Consider the following 17,903-nt stretch of genomic DNA (forward strand, 5'->3'; position numbering starts at 1 on the left):
CTACACTCTTAGAAAAAAAGGTGCTATCTACAACCTAAAAGGGTTCTTCGGCTGTCCCCACAGGATAACCCTTTGAACATCCCTTTTTGGTTCTGGGTAGAACCCTTTTGGTTCCAGGTAGAACTCCTTCGGGTTCCATGTAACACCCTTTACACAAAGGGTTCTACATGGAATCCAAAAGGGTTCTATCTTGAACCAAAAAGGGTTCTACCTGGAACCAAAGCAGGGTTCTCCAATGGGGACAATCGGAGAATCCTTTTGGAACCCTTAACTAGCATTGAAAAAGTTAATCCATTCTTCTCTAGCTAATAAAAAATCTCTATCCCTATCTTCTGAATCATGCTTGTAATGTCAGTACAGTAGCCTATGCTTCAGAGGGGCAGGTATGCTAAACACACGCACACACACAGGCAAAGATTTTCAGCTGGCAGGCAGACACTGGAATACATTTCTGAGTGACAGAGTGAGGGCTTTGCAGATGCACTTTGTTGTGTTTTTTGTGGGACTAGAAAAAAATGCCTGGAACGTTAAATAATGATATTAACCGGTTTCCATGCTTTTAAAATAACGGTTCTGTTCCGGAACAGTCTGGATCACTTTCGTTCCCGGTTCTGTTTCTGTTTTTTGAAATTGTTTGTTATTTTCCAGTTTTCGGTTATGTTCCCTGAACCACTTCCAACCCCTGTATTAGAGCGCTGAGTTGTGTTCTTTTTCTTAGAGGTATATAGGCCTATATATTACTAAAAGTTCAGTGTGAGGTAGTCTAATAATAAACCTCTGCTGCTGTGGTGATGAGTGGCCATGAAGTCTTATCCGCAAACTCTCTAGGCTAAGCTCAGGCTGAACACCTGTGGAATGTTCATCAACCAAAACCCAGGAGTGATTTATTAGACGTGCACATCTGCTTTAAACAAAGGGAACTGCTCGGAGTCCCTATGATGTCAGAGTCCTGACTATTGCTTTTTTTCCCAATCTACCCTTCTGTGTTAAGATGCCAATTCTATGAAATGTCTTACTGACCTAGAAATCCCTACAATAGAGACTCATGTAGAGATTTAATACCGGTGAAGAGAAAGTCTGTAGAGGGTCGTTCCATTTAAATTCAATCACTTTTTGACCGCACCCCCTTTTTATTGAACAAAACTTTCCATACATATTTGCCCATGGTAGAAGTAGTCAGAAAGTGACTTTCTGGACATGAATGCCCAAAAATTCAGGAGATTGTGGTAGGGCTGTGACCGTAATTGAATGACCATGTAACTGACGATCATGGATGAAGACCGTCAAAATTCAAATAACCGTCAAAACTGTTTAAATAGGCCTACATACATATTTTGAAAAAACATTTTGTTATTAACTTTATTGTCATGTAGATAAACTTAACCTAATAGCGGGAGTATTTACTAATGGCTATAAGCAATTGTTTTGATAACTTAGTCTTTCTATTAAACTGTCTCTTTCTCCTCTTTCCAACTGTAGTTTGATGCTCCAGCAGCTAAACCGCTAGATGCGCAGGGGTGTAGAATCGCTAGCCTGTAGGCAGGCTATATGGCACTTGATGGGTGGACTTCCTTTTATACAATGACATTTTCATTGCTTGCTAGTAAATAAATAAATCAGTCTTCTTTTAAAAAAGGTTGGATGTGTCTGACTATTAATTATTAAACAGCAGTCAAGAAGGTTATTCTGGCTTGGAAGCCTATAATGCGCCAATTATGTGTCAAATGGACAACGCACCATGTGTAGCTTAGAGCTTATTTTACATAATTTGAAGTGTTTGTTGTGCCCACCATCGGTTGAGACATAGCATGCTCTTGAATGCAGGGTGAGTATCATGTTTTGGCTCATAGGCCTAAATGTGCTAAACTGGGAATAAAATTGAAATTTCAACTTTCAAATGGTACCACAAAGATGGTTGGAGGTCCACACATCAGAGAATGTTGACTTGAATGGGAATAGCAATTATACTGTCAGTCTTCCATAGGAAACTTATTGAAATCATAGAAATATATATAATAGAATATAGAGTCCCATTTAAGTTGACATTCGATGGGGTGGAGCAGCGGTCATCTTTTTGTTAGTAATTGGAAGTTAAAATGACAATTCAAATTAAATGGTGTACCAGCTAAATTGCAGAATTTACATTCTATAAATTATATTTCTATTATTGAAATGACACTCACCCTGCATTCAAGAGCATACTGTGTCTAAGATACCCACTTATACAATAATGAAAACATCTGAGTTTACGTGTTGTAAGATAATTGACGTTAAAGCTGCAATAAGTCACTTTTTGGGCAACCTGACCAAATTCAGTTAGAAATGTGAGTTATAGATCTGTCATTCTAATTCAAAGCAAGTCTAAGAAGCAGTGGATATATTCAATGTGTGCCATTTCTATGCTTCCCATTCTTCCCAGTTTTGTTTTTGTGTCTTTAGTTTTTTTACACCAACTTCAAACAGCTGAAAATACATAATTCTTGGTTATAGAAAATGTATTTCAGAGTGGTTTAGATGGTACAATGATTCTCTACATTACAGTGAACTCGGAAAGTATTCAGACCCCTTCCCCTTTTCCACATTTTGTGACGTTACAACCTTATTCTTAAATGGATTAAATCTACACACAATACCCCATAATGACAAAGCGAAAACAGGGTTGTAGAAATGTTTACAAATTTATTACAAATAAAAAACAAAATACCTTTTTTACATAAGTATTCAGACCCTTTGCTATGAGACTCGAAATTGAGTTCAGGTTCATCGATCATCCATTGATCATCCTTGACATGTTTCTACAACTTGATTGTACACTTGCATTAACATCTGCTAACCATGTGTATGTGACCAATAACATTTGATTTGATTTGAAATTAGATATTTCTGTATTTCATTTCAAATACATTCTAAAATCGTGTTTTCACTTTGTAATTATGGCGTATTGTGTGTATTTTGAATTCAGGCTGTAACACAACTATATGTGGAATACGTGAAGGGGTATAAATACTTTCTGAAGGCACTGTAAGTCCTTTAGTTTACAATGAAAAGGTAAAAACGATGCATGGCCATATTTCCAATGTTTATCATAGAAAGAATGTAGCCAGCTACATTTCCTAATGTTTTGCTTGAAGTTAATCTCGCATTTTAATCTGCTACTGGAGAAAACTACACTAGATAAACGTAGCCTACACATCAGCTATCTGGTGATCCAATGACAAGAGCAAAGATATTTCATCTGAGTTGAAGAAGTGCAACTGAAGCATGAAATTAGTCCTTTTACATTCATGATTTGGAGCGAACCCTTACTAAAGCCGAGCAGAATTTGCAATAAGAAGCATTTTAGATCTGCATTTACAAAATGCGTTTATTTGCATTTTATCTTTCCTTTTCTGCAGGAAAAAAGCAGAGTCAGAATCCAGCGGTAACACAACACCTGAAATGGGGATGGGCACGGTTATTCGAATATCCGAATAGAAGTTAGTATTTGATTACTTGGGAGAGTATTCATTTTTTTTTTGTGTGTTTTTGAACAATGAAAAGGCTTTGTCTAAAATTGTATTAAATGATCTGTGTGACATTGCTACGTAGCCTACAAGGATAGACCATAACATTAAACTTTTTAATAAAACAACCGTTTTATGACAGTTTTTATGAGTGTGCCCCATAAAAAAGGCACTGGTAGCCTATACACGTTTCACACGTATAACTTGTTGTTATTGTAGCTTGTTGTTATTGTCGGTTAATCAAAGCGGCTTCATGTGTAGCAAGTGAAGTGGGAGATTTCCAATCAATGCAAAATGAAATAAAAATGACAGAATTAAGTTGGCTAAATGAGGAGGAGTAGGCTACAATGATCAACCAACCGGTAGGATGTTGTTTGGAGTTGTTGTAGACAAAGACGGGAGGGAGCACAGCAAAATAGCTTCAATTAGCCTTGCTACTTTAGCTAGTTAGCTGGCTAACTTAGCGGACTACTGTATTTTTTGTATTTTGAATTTATTTCACCTTTACTTATATTGCGACCTGGCCAAGATAAAGCAAAGCAGTGCGACAAAAACAACAACACAGAGTTGCACATGCGATAAACAAAGGTACAGTCAATAACACAATAGAAAAATCTGTATACAGTGTGAGCAAATGAAGGAAGGAGATAAGGCAATAAATAGGCCAATAGTGGCGAAGTAATTACAATTTAGCAATTTACACTGGAGAGATATATGTGTAGATGAGGATTTGCAAGTAGAAATACTGGTGTGCAAAAGAGCAGGAAAACAAAAACAAATATGGGGATGAGGTAGGTAGTTGGTTGGGCTATTTACAGATGGGCTGTGTACAGCTGCAGCAATCGGTAAGCTGCTCTGACAGCTGACGCTTAAAGTTAATGACGGAGATATAAGTCTCCAACTTCAGTGATTTTTGCAATTCGTTCCAGTCATTGGCAGCAGAGAACTGGAAGGAAAGGTGGCCAAAGGGGGTGTTGGCTTTGGGGATGACCAGTGAAATATACCTGCTGGAGCACGTGCTACGGGTGGGTGTTGCTATGGTGACCAGTGAGCTGAGAAAAGGCAGAGCTTTACCTAGCAAAGACTTATAGAGGACCTGGAGCCAGTGTGTTTGGCGACGAATATGTAACGAGGACCAGCCAACGAGAGCATACAAGTCGCAGTGGTGGGTAGTAATCTAGCTAGCTTCTTTACAACGATTTGATGTAGTCAAGACAGGCACTAGCAGATGGTTTTATAGACAAACTTGTTGCAGCCATAGGTTATATATACATACTAGTCGAGTCAGTTTGGCTACTTTCTTTCAACTAACTCACCCTCTGTGCCACACACAGATTGTCAGACACACACACACACACACACACACACTACTCCTCTCTCGCCCCTCCCCCACTATTTTGCTGAAACAAGCAGAGCGTAGCGCACCAGCGCTCTCGAGTCAAGCAAGCAAGTCTCCATTGAGGAAAGAAAAGTAATTTAAAACACATGTATTTTGATTATAACATGTATTTCGACTATCCAGATATCCACAAAAATTGTGAAATCGTATTAAATGCCCATCCCTACCCTGAAATTACATAGGTTGTCATTCAACTAATAAAGCATAATGTAGCGCAAGCCATTTTAGCATTTGAATGCTGAAGGTGCAGGGCAGATGTGCAAGATCAGGAACAGGCCGCTTACCTCATGTTGGTCAGCGTACGAAGCTGGGCACAGTATTGCCTGGGGTTGTTGGGCATGCAAAATGACATGTTGATAAGTGACTGTCAACCCAGTTACATGCTTAGTTCGACACTGAAGGAGAGGACACATCAGTTTCACAAAAAATGACGGTAGAATATAATATGAGCAAGAAATTAGTTAATTAACCAACGATTCGTAACATTTTAATGGATTTTTGTTCGGTTTGAGAGTGTTCCTAGTCGAGTGTAGAGGAGGATTTAAGGAGTCTCCCTGATGTTCAATACAATAAACTTGGTAAAGATTTTAAATCGATGTGGGCAGGCTGAGGCTGGCAACTAGTAACTCATAGCTAGATATCATTCTCACAATCAGATCAGTTTACGAGATCTAGATATATGTGAACTAGGCCTTCATGAGCTCACTGCTGATATTTGAGGCAGATCTTTTTTGAAACACTTTGGCTCCTCATGAAGAGAGATGGTAATCTCTGGTGTGAAATGTGTTTTTCTATGGAGGCCATGTGTAAGGTAATGTTGTTTAACTGATGAACGAGGTGAGGTGTAGCCTATTGGGTAAGGGAGGAGCAATGTCTTGTCTGCCAATGTTTAAAGGATAGACATGTCAGGTTGACTCCACAGCCCCAGGTACAACTGTAAATTCTGAGTAATGATCACCTACAAAAACATGTCTCAACTCTTCAGTGATGTTGGAAAGCTTGGATAGGGAATAAAAACACGTTTCTCACACTCTTGACTGCGGACTAGGCAGTGGCAATTTCAAGGCGGAAGTGTATGCCCCAAAAATCACGTGAGGCTATTTTCCCAGTATCTTCCAAAGTTTATAAATGGTTAGCTGACAATGTCATGAAAATGATGAGCGCACTTCGAAGGGGCAGAAGGCCTTGTGATGTTATGGTTCTGTATGGCCAGGTAGCTATCAACAATGACAAGAAGCTGCCATGTGGTGAATCAAAAGTGGCTCGTTTCAGCTTGTTTGATCTTGTTCTTGATACCATGTTTTGTTTTGGTGTTTTGACTGACGTCATGTCTATGCTAATATGACAAAAATTTGCTAGCTAGCTAACCAACAAATGTAATGGTATATTTCAGAGACAAGTGCTCATTGCTTAACTTTATGTTTTCAATTAATATTGGAGACGAAATATAGTTTACACGTTATCAACAATCTAAGCCAACCCATTTTGCCCCATAGTTGCGCACACATCGGTTTTGTTGCTAAACATCCAACCCGTCTATAAGAACACACTGCTCCAAGCGTGTTTATTTCCCAGGTAAACTACCGTACATAGGCATGCACATAAGTGGCGCCAGACAGGAACTCCTACAGTTAAACTATTTTGTATTATAACAGTTCTAGTCTAAATCCTCCCATTACACCACCAGTTGTCTGGCTTTAGGATGGATGCATCCTATCATGGTCATGGTGTGACCTGTGTGCAATCTGCAGGGCAGAAAAAGTTTGCACACAACTTGAATTAGCCTATGCAGGCATGAAGAAGACATGGATGTCAGACCTCTCCATGTGACAGGTTTGTGTAGGCTACTTCAAAGGTCTAACCACATTAACTTTGTTAACCCAAATGCTAGTATAGTACAGTTGAAGTCAGAAGTTTACATACACTTATGTTGGAGTCATTAAAACTCGTTTTTCAACCACTCCACAAATTTCTTGTTAACAAACTATAGTTTTGGCAGGTCGGTTAGGACATCTTCTTTGTGCATGACACAAGTCATTTTTCCAACAATTGTTCACAGACAGATTATTCCACTTATAATTCAGTGTATCACAATTCCAATGGGTCAGAAGTTTACATACACTAAGTTGACTGTGCCTTTAAACAGCTTGGAAAATTCCAGAAAATTATGTCATGGCTTTAGAAGCTTCTGATAGGCTAATTGACATCATTTGAGTCAATTGGAGGTGTACCTGTGGATGTATTTCAAGGCCTACTTTCAAACTCAGTGCCTCTTTGTTTGACATCATGGGAAAATCAAAAGCAATCAGCCAAGACCTCAGAAAAAAATGTGTAGACCTCCACAAGTCTGGTTCATCCTTGGGAGCAATTTCCTAATGCCTGAAGGTACCATGTTCATCTGTACAAACAATAGTACACAAGTATAAACACCATGGGACCACGCAGCCGTCATACCGCTCAGGAAGGGACGCGTTCTGTCTCCTACAGATGAACAAAAAGGCAAATCAATCCCAGAACAACAGCAAAGGACCTTGTGAAGATGCTGGAGGAAACTGGTATAAAGTATCTATATCCACAGCAAAACGAGTCCTATATCGATATAACCTGAAAGGCCACTCAGAAAGGAAGAAGCCACTGCTCCAAAACCATAAAAAAGCCAGACTACGGTTTGCAACTGCACATGGGGACAAAGATCGTAATTTTTGGAGAAATGTCTTCTGGTCTGATAAAACAAAACTAGAACTGTTTGGCCATAATGACCATCGTTATGTTTGGAGGAAAAAGGGGGAGGCTTGGAAGCCGAATAACACCATCCCAACCGTGAAGCACAGGGGTGGCAGCATCATGTTGTGGGGATGCTTTGCTGCAGGAGGGACTGGTGCACTTCACAAAATAGATGGCATCATGAGGCAGGAAAATTATGTGGATATATTGAAGCAATATCTAAAGACATCAGTCAGGAAGTTAAAGCTTGGTCGCAAATGGGTCTTCCAAATGGACAATGACCCCAAGCATACTTCCAAAGTTGTGGCAAAATGACTTAAGGACAACAACGTCAAGGTATTGGAGTGGCCATCACAAAACCCTGACCTCAATCCGACATAACATTTGTGGGCAGAACTGAAAAAGTGTGTGCAAGCAAGGAGGCCTACAAACCTGACTCAGTTACACCAGCTTTGTCAGGAGGAATGGGCCAAAATTCACCCAACTTATTGTAGGAAGCTTGTGGAAGGCTACCCAAAATGTTTGACCCAAGTTAAACAATTTAAAGGCAATGCTACCAAATACTATTTGAGTGTATGTAAACTTCTGACCCACTGGGAATGTGATGAAAGAAATAAAAGCTGAAATCAATAATTCTCTCTACTGTTATTCTGACATTTCACATTCTTAAAATAAAGTGGTGATCCTAACTGACCTAAGACAGGGAATTTTTATTAGGATTAAACGTCAGGAATTGTGAAAAACTGAGTTTAAATGTATTTGGCTAAGGTGTGTGTAAACTGCTGACTTCAGCTGTATTTGTAGAACATTGCCTTTGCGGTGCAAGTAGGAAGCAAATATGGCCAGTGAAGAGTTAATTAACAACTTTATTGATACTGCCTTAAACAATGTCAACAACTTGTTTCCTAAAGCGACACTTTCAGGAAATTTGACAGGAATAAAATAGCTTTGTTGTGTTGTAAATCTCAGCCAGCCAGATACACACTCCTTCCTCTCATATGGGTGGACAGCACAGCATTGGTTGTGTTTTGGAGCTGGGATGTGCGTGAATCATAGTGGAACTGGTGGACTGGGTATGTAAAAAGGATTGCTCATTGTCATTTCCTCCTTTCATAACATACTGTAGGCTTTCAGTGTGAAGGGCAGACATTGTGCACAATGCCTGAGACAGCTTCCACCTATTCTTCCATACCTGCTCCTTCACTTCCTCTTCCAGGGTTTAGGATTGTGTTGTTCACTTCTCATTGTTTTAGTGAGCTTTGAATTCAGAACAGCCTATTTCCTCCTTCTATATAAATGGGCAGTAATAAAATGGCCATCATCTTTAACCTGTCAAATGTAGGCTGGAAATGAACATTTGCCCAATCTCCCCCAAATAAAAACTCATTTCATAGAGGCATTCTTTATCTGACAAACTGTTATTGGCAAGGTGTCTATTTTCTCAGGTGACTGAAAGGTCATAGACTGCCCGGTGTGAATTTCAACTGTCGCTATGACAACAGCGGTGGGGGAAATTTAGAGGAATCATTCATGTAGAATCAGTGGATGAAAAGGCTGTGGGGATGGCCGTTATCAGGAGAGCAGTAAATAAAAAACTGACCGCAGGCTGCAGGGGAAGTCATGCTGAAGGTTGCTCTCTTCATTGTCTGACATCTCACAGAGTACAAAGCAGCTCCACACTCAAACATGCCTGTGTGTCGATGGCACCAGCCCCGAAGGCAATCAGGAAAACAATCCCACTTCCATTCTATATATATAGTTCAGCGTCTCGGATGACCGTCTTATAGATGGCCCCATTAAGCACATGTCAGCCTTTGCCATTGTGCAGGTGAGACTTTCCTTTCTTCCCCTCAACCTGTATGTGGTGAACTCCATTAAGGGAGACCAGTGAAAAGGCTACAACATGATAACTTGAACCCATCTGGTATCCACTTTTTGCGAGCTGAAAGGATACTTTTCTATTGGGTCATAGGTTCATAGAATGGAGGATCGTCCCTTAGATTAAGCTTGTCTTACACCAAAGGTGACTACTAGGCCTACTTATAAGGTGATATGGGCGATGTACAACAGGTGAGGCAATTCTGCACATAATTTCCTAAAAGGTCATTAATTGCAGTTCAAACACGGATTAGACATGCCCAGAACCTCTTACATGTTTACAATTAGGCCTAAGCCTGATATTTTTAATTATGGGAGTCTATATGTCTATGTAGGCCTATGTGTGTCAATGTGATTGTGAATTCCCAGTACCTCCAGCCTATATATTTGACTGGTGGTGGTCCCTGGGAATCTCTACCATACGTCTAGTGGTGGCTGTGGCTCTGGGAATGGTGCTTGCTTTGCGGTGCCTCAGAACAAATGTGAAAATTGAGTGTCTACCCCTCAATTCAGTGTGTCCACAAAGGCCTGACAGCCACAGTAGGTCTTTGGCAGCGCTGTTCTGATAGAGAGAGGCCCTTTCCAGGGGCTTTGCCCAAAGAAGATAATATCCCAACTTCTAAACGTTATGGGTTGGTTGGTAGTCAACTGGCTTATCAAACTGAGGGTTAGATCAATCTTAGTGCCTAGCCGTCCTGTATGTTGTAGGCCTATGCTCTGCTCTTTAGTTTTTCTTAAAGGTCACTATTTTTTTCCACCTAAAGCTTATCGTTTTTTAATGTTGATTTTGTCCCTTTGTTCTTGTAAGAGGCACATGTTGATTTCATTAACTCCTAAAGATCATATGTCACAGGGAGATTTAAAGACAGGGAATATAGCCTAGCCAATATATGTCCTAACTCTTGCTCTCTACCTTTAACTTTAAGCCCTGTCTGCCCTTCAATATAACTTTGGATGCCTCAGAAATTCACCCAAAGGTTAGGCCTAATGGTAATCAAGCTTAGAGCAAAGTTAGCATCTAGGATTAGGAGTAGTAATGGATCTCTCCCCCACATCAGTTAGTGTTAGCATGGGTCCACCTGGCTCTGAACTTGGCCACAGTACAAAGGACTGTGTGGGATACAGTGATTGTAAACATGTGCAGCCCATGACCCACGAGCCACTGCGGCCCCTCATGATGAGTTCCGTTTTTGTGTGGCCCCCACCCCTTCAAATTTGCCCATCCCTGGCCTACATCGTGGTTCCCTCAAAGAAAGAACATTTGATAATTTATGCTACTGGTGCTGTTTCTTTTCACAAGAGTGGCGCATGTAGCTTGTTGTCATCCAATCACAAGTCATCAAACTGGCACTAGGCTACAGTCATAGAGCTAGAGCCCCCGTGTGGCAAGTTATTAGGAGATATCAAGGCTAATCAATGGAAGATGGAATTAAAATGACAGTGTTGAATAGTCACATGTACAGGGATGCAGGTGTGATTGCAGGGTACAATGAAAATCTTAGGCTCAGAGCTCCAACATGCAGGACTAAGGGAAATAAAAAAATGAAATGGTAATAAAAAAATAAAATAGCATTATATACACTGAACCAAATTTTTAAATGCAACATGCAACAATTTCAAAGATTTTAATGAGTTACAGTTCATATAAGGAACTTGACTGGCAATACAGATATGCATCTGTTGGTCACAAATACCTTAAAAAAAGGTAGGGATGTGGATCAGAAAACCAGTCAGTATCTGGTGTGACCACCATTTTGTATTATTTAAATAGGGTATTTCTGTTTTTGTTTTTTTATACATTTGTTAACAGTGCTTAACCTGTTTTTGTTATGTCATTATGGGGTATTGTGTGTATATTGATGAGGGGAAAAAAATATTTCATCCATTTTAGAAAAAGGCTGTAATGTAAAAAAAATTGAAAAAAGGAATGGGGTCTGATACTTTCTGAATGCACTGTATCTATATACATACACTAAATTACCAAAGGTATGTGGACACCTGCTCGTCAAACATCTCATTACAAAATCATGGGTATTCATTTGAAATTGGTCGCCCCCTTTGCTACTATAACAGCCTCCACTCTTCTGTGAAGGCTTTCCACTAGATGTTGAAACATTGCTGTGGGGACTTGCTTCCATTCAGCCGCAAGAGCATTAGTGAGGTTGGGCACTGATGTTGGGCGATTAGGCCTGGCTCGCAGTCCTCGTTCCAATTCACCCCCAAGGTGTTTGATGGGGTTGAGGTCAGGGCTTTGTGCAGGCCAGTCAAGTTCTTCCACACCGATCTCGACCAACCATATCTGTATGTACCTATCACTCCAGAGAATGCGTTTCCACTGCTGCAGAGGCCAATAGCGACAAGTTTTACAACACTCCAGCCGACGCTTGGCATTGAGCATGTTGATCTTAGGTTTGTGTGCGGTTGCTCAGCCATGGAAACCCATTTCATGAAGCTCCCGACGAGCAGTTCTTGTGCTGACGTTGCTTCCAGAGGCAGTTTGGAAGTCGGTAGTGAGTATTGCGACCGAGGACAGACAATTTTTTCACGCTACGTACTCCGTGTGCTTGTGTGGCCTACCACTTCACGGCTGAGCCCCTGTTGCTCCTAGACTTTCCCACTTCACAATAACGGCACATACAGTTGACTTTGGAAGCTCTAGCAGGGCAGAGATTTGACGAACTGACTTGTTGGAAAGGTGGCATCCTATGACGGGGCCAGGTTGAAAGTCACTGAGCATTATGTGTTTTAATCAAATAAACCATATGCACTGAGCTTGTCTGATGTAAGCACTGAGCTTGTCTGATGGTTTACATCAGACATGCTCAGTGCATATGGTTGATTTGATTAAAACACATAGGATGTGTCTATACACTACCGGTCCAAAGTTTTAGAACATCTACTCATTCAAGGGTTTTTCTTTATTTTACTATTTTCTACATTGTAGAATAATAGTGAAGACATCAAAACTATGAAATAACACATATGGAATCATGTAGTTACCAAAAAAGTGTTAAACAAATCTACATTTATTTTCAAATAGCCACCCTTTGCCTTGATGACAGCTTTGCACACTCTTGGCATTCTGTCAACCAGTTTCACTTGGAATTGCTTTACAAACCGTCTTGAAGGAGTTCCCACATATGCTGAGCACTTGTTGGCTGCTTTTCCTTCACTCTGCCGTCTGACTCATTCCAAACCATCTCAATTTGGTTGAGGTCGGGGGATTGTGGAGGCCAGGTCATCTGACGCAGCACTCCATCACTCTCCTTTTTGGTCAAATAGCCCTTACACAGCCTGGAGGTGTGTTGGGTCATTGTCCTGTTGAAAAACAAATGATAGTCCCACTAAGCCCAAACCAGATGGGATGGTGTATCGCTGCAGAATGCTGTTGTAGCCATGCTGGTTAAGTGTGCCTTGAATTCTAAATAAATCACAGACAGTGTCACCAGCAAAGCACCCCCACACCATAACACCTCCTCCTCCATGCTTTACGGTGGAAAATACACATGCGGAGATCATCCGTTCACCCACACCGCGTCTCACAAAGACACAGCGGTTGGAACAAATAATCTCCAATTTGTACTCCAGACCAAAGGACAAATTTCCACCGGACTAATGTCCATTATTCGTGTTTCTTGGCCCAAGCAAGTCTCTTCTTCTTATTGGTGTCCTTTACATTTACATTTACATTTAAGTCATTTAGCAGACGCTCTTATCCAGAGCGACTTACAAATGGGTGCATTCACCTTAAGATATCCAGTGGAAAAACCACTTTACAATAGTGCATCTAAATCTTTTGGGGGGGGGGGGTAGAAGGATTACTTTATCCCATCCCAGGTATTCCTTAAAGAGGTGGGGTTTCAGGTGTCTCCGGAAGGTGGTGATTGACTCCGCTGTCCTGGCGTCGTGAGGGAGCTTGTTCCACCATTGGGGTGCCAGAGCAGCGAACAGTTTTGACTGGGCTGAGCGGGAGCTGTGCTTCCTCAGAGGTAGGGAGGCGAGCAGGCCAGAGGTGGATGAACGCAGTGCCCTTGTTTGGGTGTACGGCCTGATCAGAGCCTGAAGGTACGGAGGTGCCGTTCCCCTCACAGCTCCGTAGGCAAGCACCATGGACTTGTAGCGGATGCGAGCTTCAACTGGAAGCCAGTGGAGAGAGCGGAGGAGCGGGGTGACGTGAGAGAACTTGGGAAGGTTGAACACCAGACGGGCTGCGGCGTTCTGGATGAGTTGTAGGGGTTTAATGGCACAGGCAGGGAGCCCAGCCAACAGCGAGTTGCAGTAATCCAGACGGGAGATGACAAGTGCCTGGACTAGGACCTGCGCCGCTTCCTGTGTGAGGCAGGGTCGTACTCTGCGAATGTTGTAGAGCATGAACCTACAGAATCGGGTCACCGCCTTGATGTTAGTGGAGAACGACAGGGTGTTGTCCAGGGTCACGCCAAGGTTCTTAGCACTCTGGGAGGAGGACACAAGGGAGTTGTCAACCGTGATGGCGAGATCATGGAACGGGCAGTCCTTCCCTGGGAGGAGGAGCAGCTCCGTCTTGCCGAGGTTCAGCTTGACACAGAGAAGAGCAGTCTCAGTTGAATGCCCAGTCTTGAAACCTGACTGATTAGGATCAAGAAGGTAATTCTGAGAGAGATAGCAGGAGAGCTGGCCAAGGACGGCACGTTCAAGAGTTTTGGAGAGTAAAGAAAGAAGGGATACTGGTCTGTAGTTGTTGATGTCGGAGGGATCGAGTGTAGGTTTTTTCAGAAGGGGTGCAACTCTCGCTCTCTTGAAGACGGAAGGGACGTAGCCAGCGGTCAAGGATGAGTTGATGAGCGAGGTGAGGTAGGGGAGAAGGTCTCCGGAAATGGTCTGGAGAAGAGAGGAGGGGATAGGGTCAAGTGGGCAGGTTGTTGGGCGGCCGGCCGTCACGAGACGCGAGATTTCATCTGGAGAGAGAGGGGAGAAAGAGGTCAAAGCACAGGGTAGGGCAGTGTGAGCAGGACCAGCGGTGTCGTTTGGCTTAGCAAACGAGGATCGGAAGTCATCAGCCTTCTTTTCAAAATGGTTGACAAAGTCATCCGCAGAGAGAGAGGAGGGGGGGCTGGGGGGGAGGATTCAGGAGGGAGGAGAAGGTAGCAAAGAGCTTCCTAGGGTTAGAGGCAGATGCTTGGAATTTAGAGTGGTAGAAAGTGGCTTTAGCAGCAGAGACAGAAGAGGAAAATGTAGAGAGGAGGGCGTGAAAGGATGCCAGGTCCGCAGGGAGGCGAGTTTTCCTCCATTTCCGCTCGGCTGCCCGGAGCCCTGTTCTGTGAGCTCGCAGTGAGTCGTCGAGCCACGGCGCAGGAGTGGAGGACCGAGCCGGCCTGGAGGATAGGGGACAGAGAAAATCGAAGGATGCAGAAAGGGAGGAGAGGAGGGTTGAGGAGGCAGAATCAGGAGATAGGTTGGAGAAGGTTTGAGCAGAGGGAAGAGATGATAGGATGGAAGAGGAGAGAGTAGCGGGAGAGAGAGAGCGAAGGTTGGGATGGCGCAATACCATCCGAGTAGGGGCAGAGTGAGAAGTGTTGGATGAGAGCGAGAGGGAAAAGGATACAAGGTAGTGGTCGGAGACTTGGAGGGGAGTTGCAATGAGATTAGTGGAAGAACAGCATCTAGTAAAGATGAGGTCAAGCGTATTGCCTGCCTTGTGAGTAGGGGGGGAAGGTGAGAGGGTGAGGTCAAAGGAGGAGAGGAGTGGAAAGAAGGAGGCAGAGAGGAATGAGTCAAAGGTAGACGTGGGGAGGTTAAAGTCACCCAGAACTGTGAGAGGTGAGCCATCCTCAGGGAAGGAACTTATCAAGGCATCAAGCTCATTGATGAACTCTCCAAGGGAACCTGGAGGGCGATAAATGATAAGGATGTTAAGCTTGAAAGGGCTGGTAACTGTGACAGCATGGAATTCAAATGAGGAGATAGACAGATGGGTCAGGGGAGAAAGAGAGAATGTCCACTTGGGAGAGATGAGGATTCCAGTGCCACCACCCCGCTGGCTCGATGCTCTAGGGGTATGCGAGAACACGTAGGCAGACGAGGAGAGAGCAGTAGGAGTAGCAGTGTTATCTGTGGTAATCCATGTTTCCGTCAGCGCCAGGAAGTCTAGGGACTGGAGGGTAGCATAGGCTGAGATGAACTCAGCCTTGTTGGCCGCAGACCGGCAGTTCCAGAGGCTGCCGGAGACCTGGAACTCTACGTGGGTCGTGCGCGCTGGGACCACCAGGTTAGAGCTACAGAAGAGGCTACGCTAATGCAGAGGAGATTGGAATGACAAGTGGACTACACGTCTCGAATGTTCAGAAAGTTAAGCTTACGTGACTAAAATGCTAGCTAACTAACACAACACTACACTAATCAAGTCGTTCCGTTGTAATGTAATAGTTTCTACAGTGCTGCTAGTCGGTAGAGGTTGGCTATTATACAAAAGCAACTTTGTAGCTAGCTAACATAACATAACACTAATCAAGACGTTCCTTTGTAATGTATTTAGTTTCTACAATGCTGCTTGTTGGTAATAGTTGGCTGGGTATGGAACAATGGCGTCGCGGGGGACGGAAATAGCTGGCTAGCTAACCTAGCTAACCTAGCTATCCTCGATAATTACTAAACTACACAATTATCAAGCTATGACAAAGACAGCTATGTAGCTAGCTAGCTAACACTGCACTAGTCAAATCGTTCCGTTGTAATGTAATAGTTTCTACAGTGCTGCTAGTCGGTAGAGGTTGGCTATTATACAAAAGCAACTTTGTAGCTAGCTAACATAACATAACACTAATCAAGACGTTCCTTTGTAACGTATTTAGTTTCTACAATGCTGCTCGTCGGTAATAGTTGGCTGGGTATGGAACAATGGCGTCGCGGGGGATGGAAATAGCTGGCTAGCTAACCTAGCTATTACTAAACTACACAATTATCAAGCTATGACAAAGACAGCTATATAGCTAGCTAACTAACACTACACTAATCAAGTCGTTCCGTTGTAATGTAATAGTTTCTACAGTGCTACTAGTCGGTAGCGATTGGCTAGCTAGCGGTGTTGACTAGCTAGCAGCTAGCAGCCAGCAGTGTTGACTACGTTAGGAGGACGAAAAAATAGCTGGCCACGATAATTACTCCTCGATAATTACTCTAATTACTCTAAACTACACAATTATCTTTGATAGCTAAGAAAAAATTGTTCAGATCAAACAAACCAAACCGTTGTAATGTAAAGAAGTGTAATATTACCTGTGGAGCGAAGCGAAGTGCGACTGCTCGCTCTATGTGGTTCGTAAGTAGTGTTTTCTTTGCAGCAATTCGACCATGAAGGCCTGATTCACACTGTCTCCTCTGAATAGTTGATGTTGATGTGTCTGTTACTTGAAGTCTAATCAACTTATCCTCTGCAGCAGAGGTAACTCTGGGTCTTTCCATCCTGTGGCGTCCTCATAAGAGACAGTTTCATCATAGCGCTTGATGGTATTTGCGACTGCACTTGAAGAAACTTTCAAAGTTCCTGAAATGTTCTGTATTGACTGACCTTCATGTCTTAAAGTAATGATGGACTGTCGTTTCTCTTTGCTTATTTGAGTTGTTCTTGCCATAATATGGACTTGGTCTTTTACCAAATAGGGCTATCTTCTGTATACCACCCCTACCTTGTCACAACACAACTGACTGGTTCAAACGCATTAAGAAGGAAAGAAATTCCACAAATGAACTCTTAAGAAGGCACACCTGTTAATTGAAATGTATTCCAGGTGACTACCTCATGAAGCTGGTTGAGAGAATGCCAAGAGTGTGCAAAGCTGTCATCAGGGCAAAGGTTGGCTACTTTGAAGAATCTCAAATATAAAATATATTTTGATTTGTTTAACGCTTGGCTACTATGTGATTCCATAGGTGTTATTTCACAGTTTTGATGTCTTCACTATTTTTCTATAATGTAAAAATGAAGAAAAACTCTTGAATGAGTAGGTGTTCTAAAACTTTTGACCGTTAGTGTATATGGAAAAATATGCTCTTTTAAATTTCAACCAATCGATTGGTCGAAAGAACAGATGACTCTTGGTTGACAAAGATTTTTTTTTAGTCAGGGACAGCCCTAGTTGTTTTGCTCCAGGACGCAAAAGTATCGTCTGAAGGTGAAAACATTTATGGAAGTAAATATTGAGACTGTTTAATTCCCAAAATAAGGGGTTAAATACATGTAACAAAAAAATAAAATTTTTTTCCTGATCTTTCTTATATCTCTCAGAGAAAACATCCTTTAGGTTTTTGGGGTAAACTATCTGTTGTTCCATGTAGTGAATTTGTTATTGAATGCATTTCTATAGGCTAATAGCAGTAATCCATTTTTTTATTTAACCTTTATTTAACTAGGCAAGTCAGTT

The 17,903-nt window shown here is 42.2% G+C and overlaps 1 protein-coding gene across 8 annotated transcripts in view; it reads left to right on the forward strand.

The window, feature by feature from the left end:
- The window catches only part of LOC115160706 (protein TANC1), a 286,753-nt gene that overhangs the window by 19,874 nt on the left and 248,976 nt on the right, over positions 1–17,903 (forward strand). The window contains exon 2 of one of the 8 annotated variants that reach the window (XM_029710993.1): positions 3,396–3,476. The exons of the other annotated variants lie outside the window; for them this stretch is intronic. The gene's annotated coding sequence lies outside the window, so the exon portion shown is untranslated. The remainder of the gene's footprint in view (positions 1–3,395; positions 3,477–17,903) is intronic. 8 annotated transcript variants of the gene reach the window in all.

The sequence above is a fragment of the Salmo trutta genome, chromosome 24 (genome assembly GCF_901001165.1).
Source record: "Salmo trutta chromosome 24, fSalTru1.1, whole genome shotgun sequence".
In the NCBI taxonomy this organism is placed as follows: Eukaryota; Metazoa; Chordata; class Actinopteri; order Salmoniformes; family Salmonidae; genus Salmo; species Salmo trutta.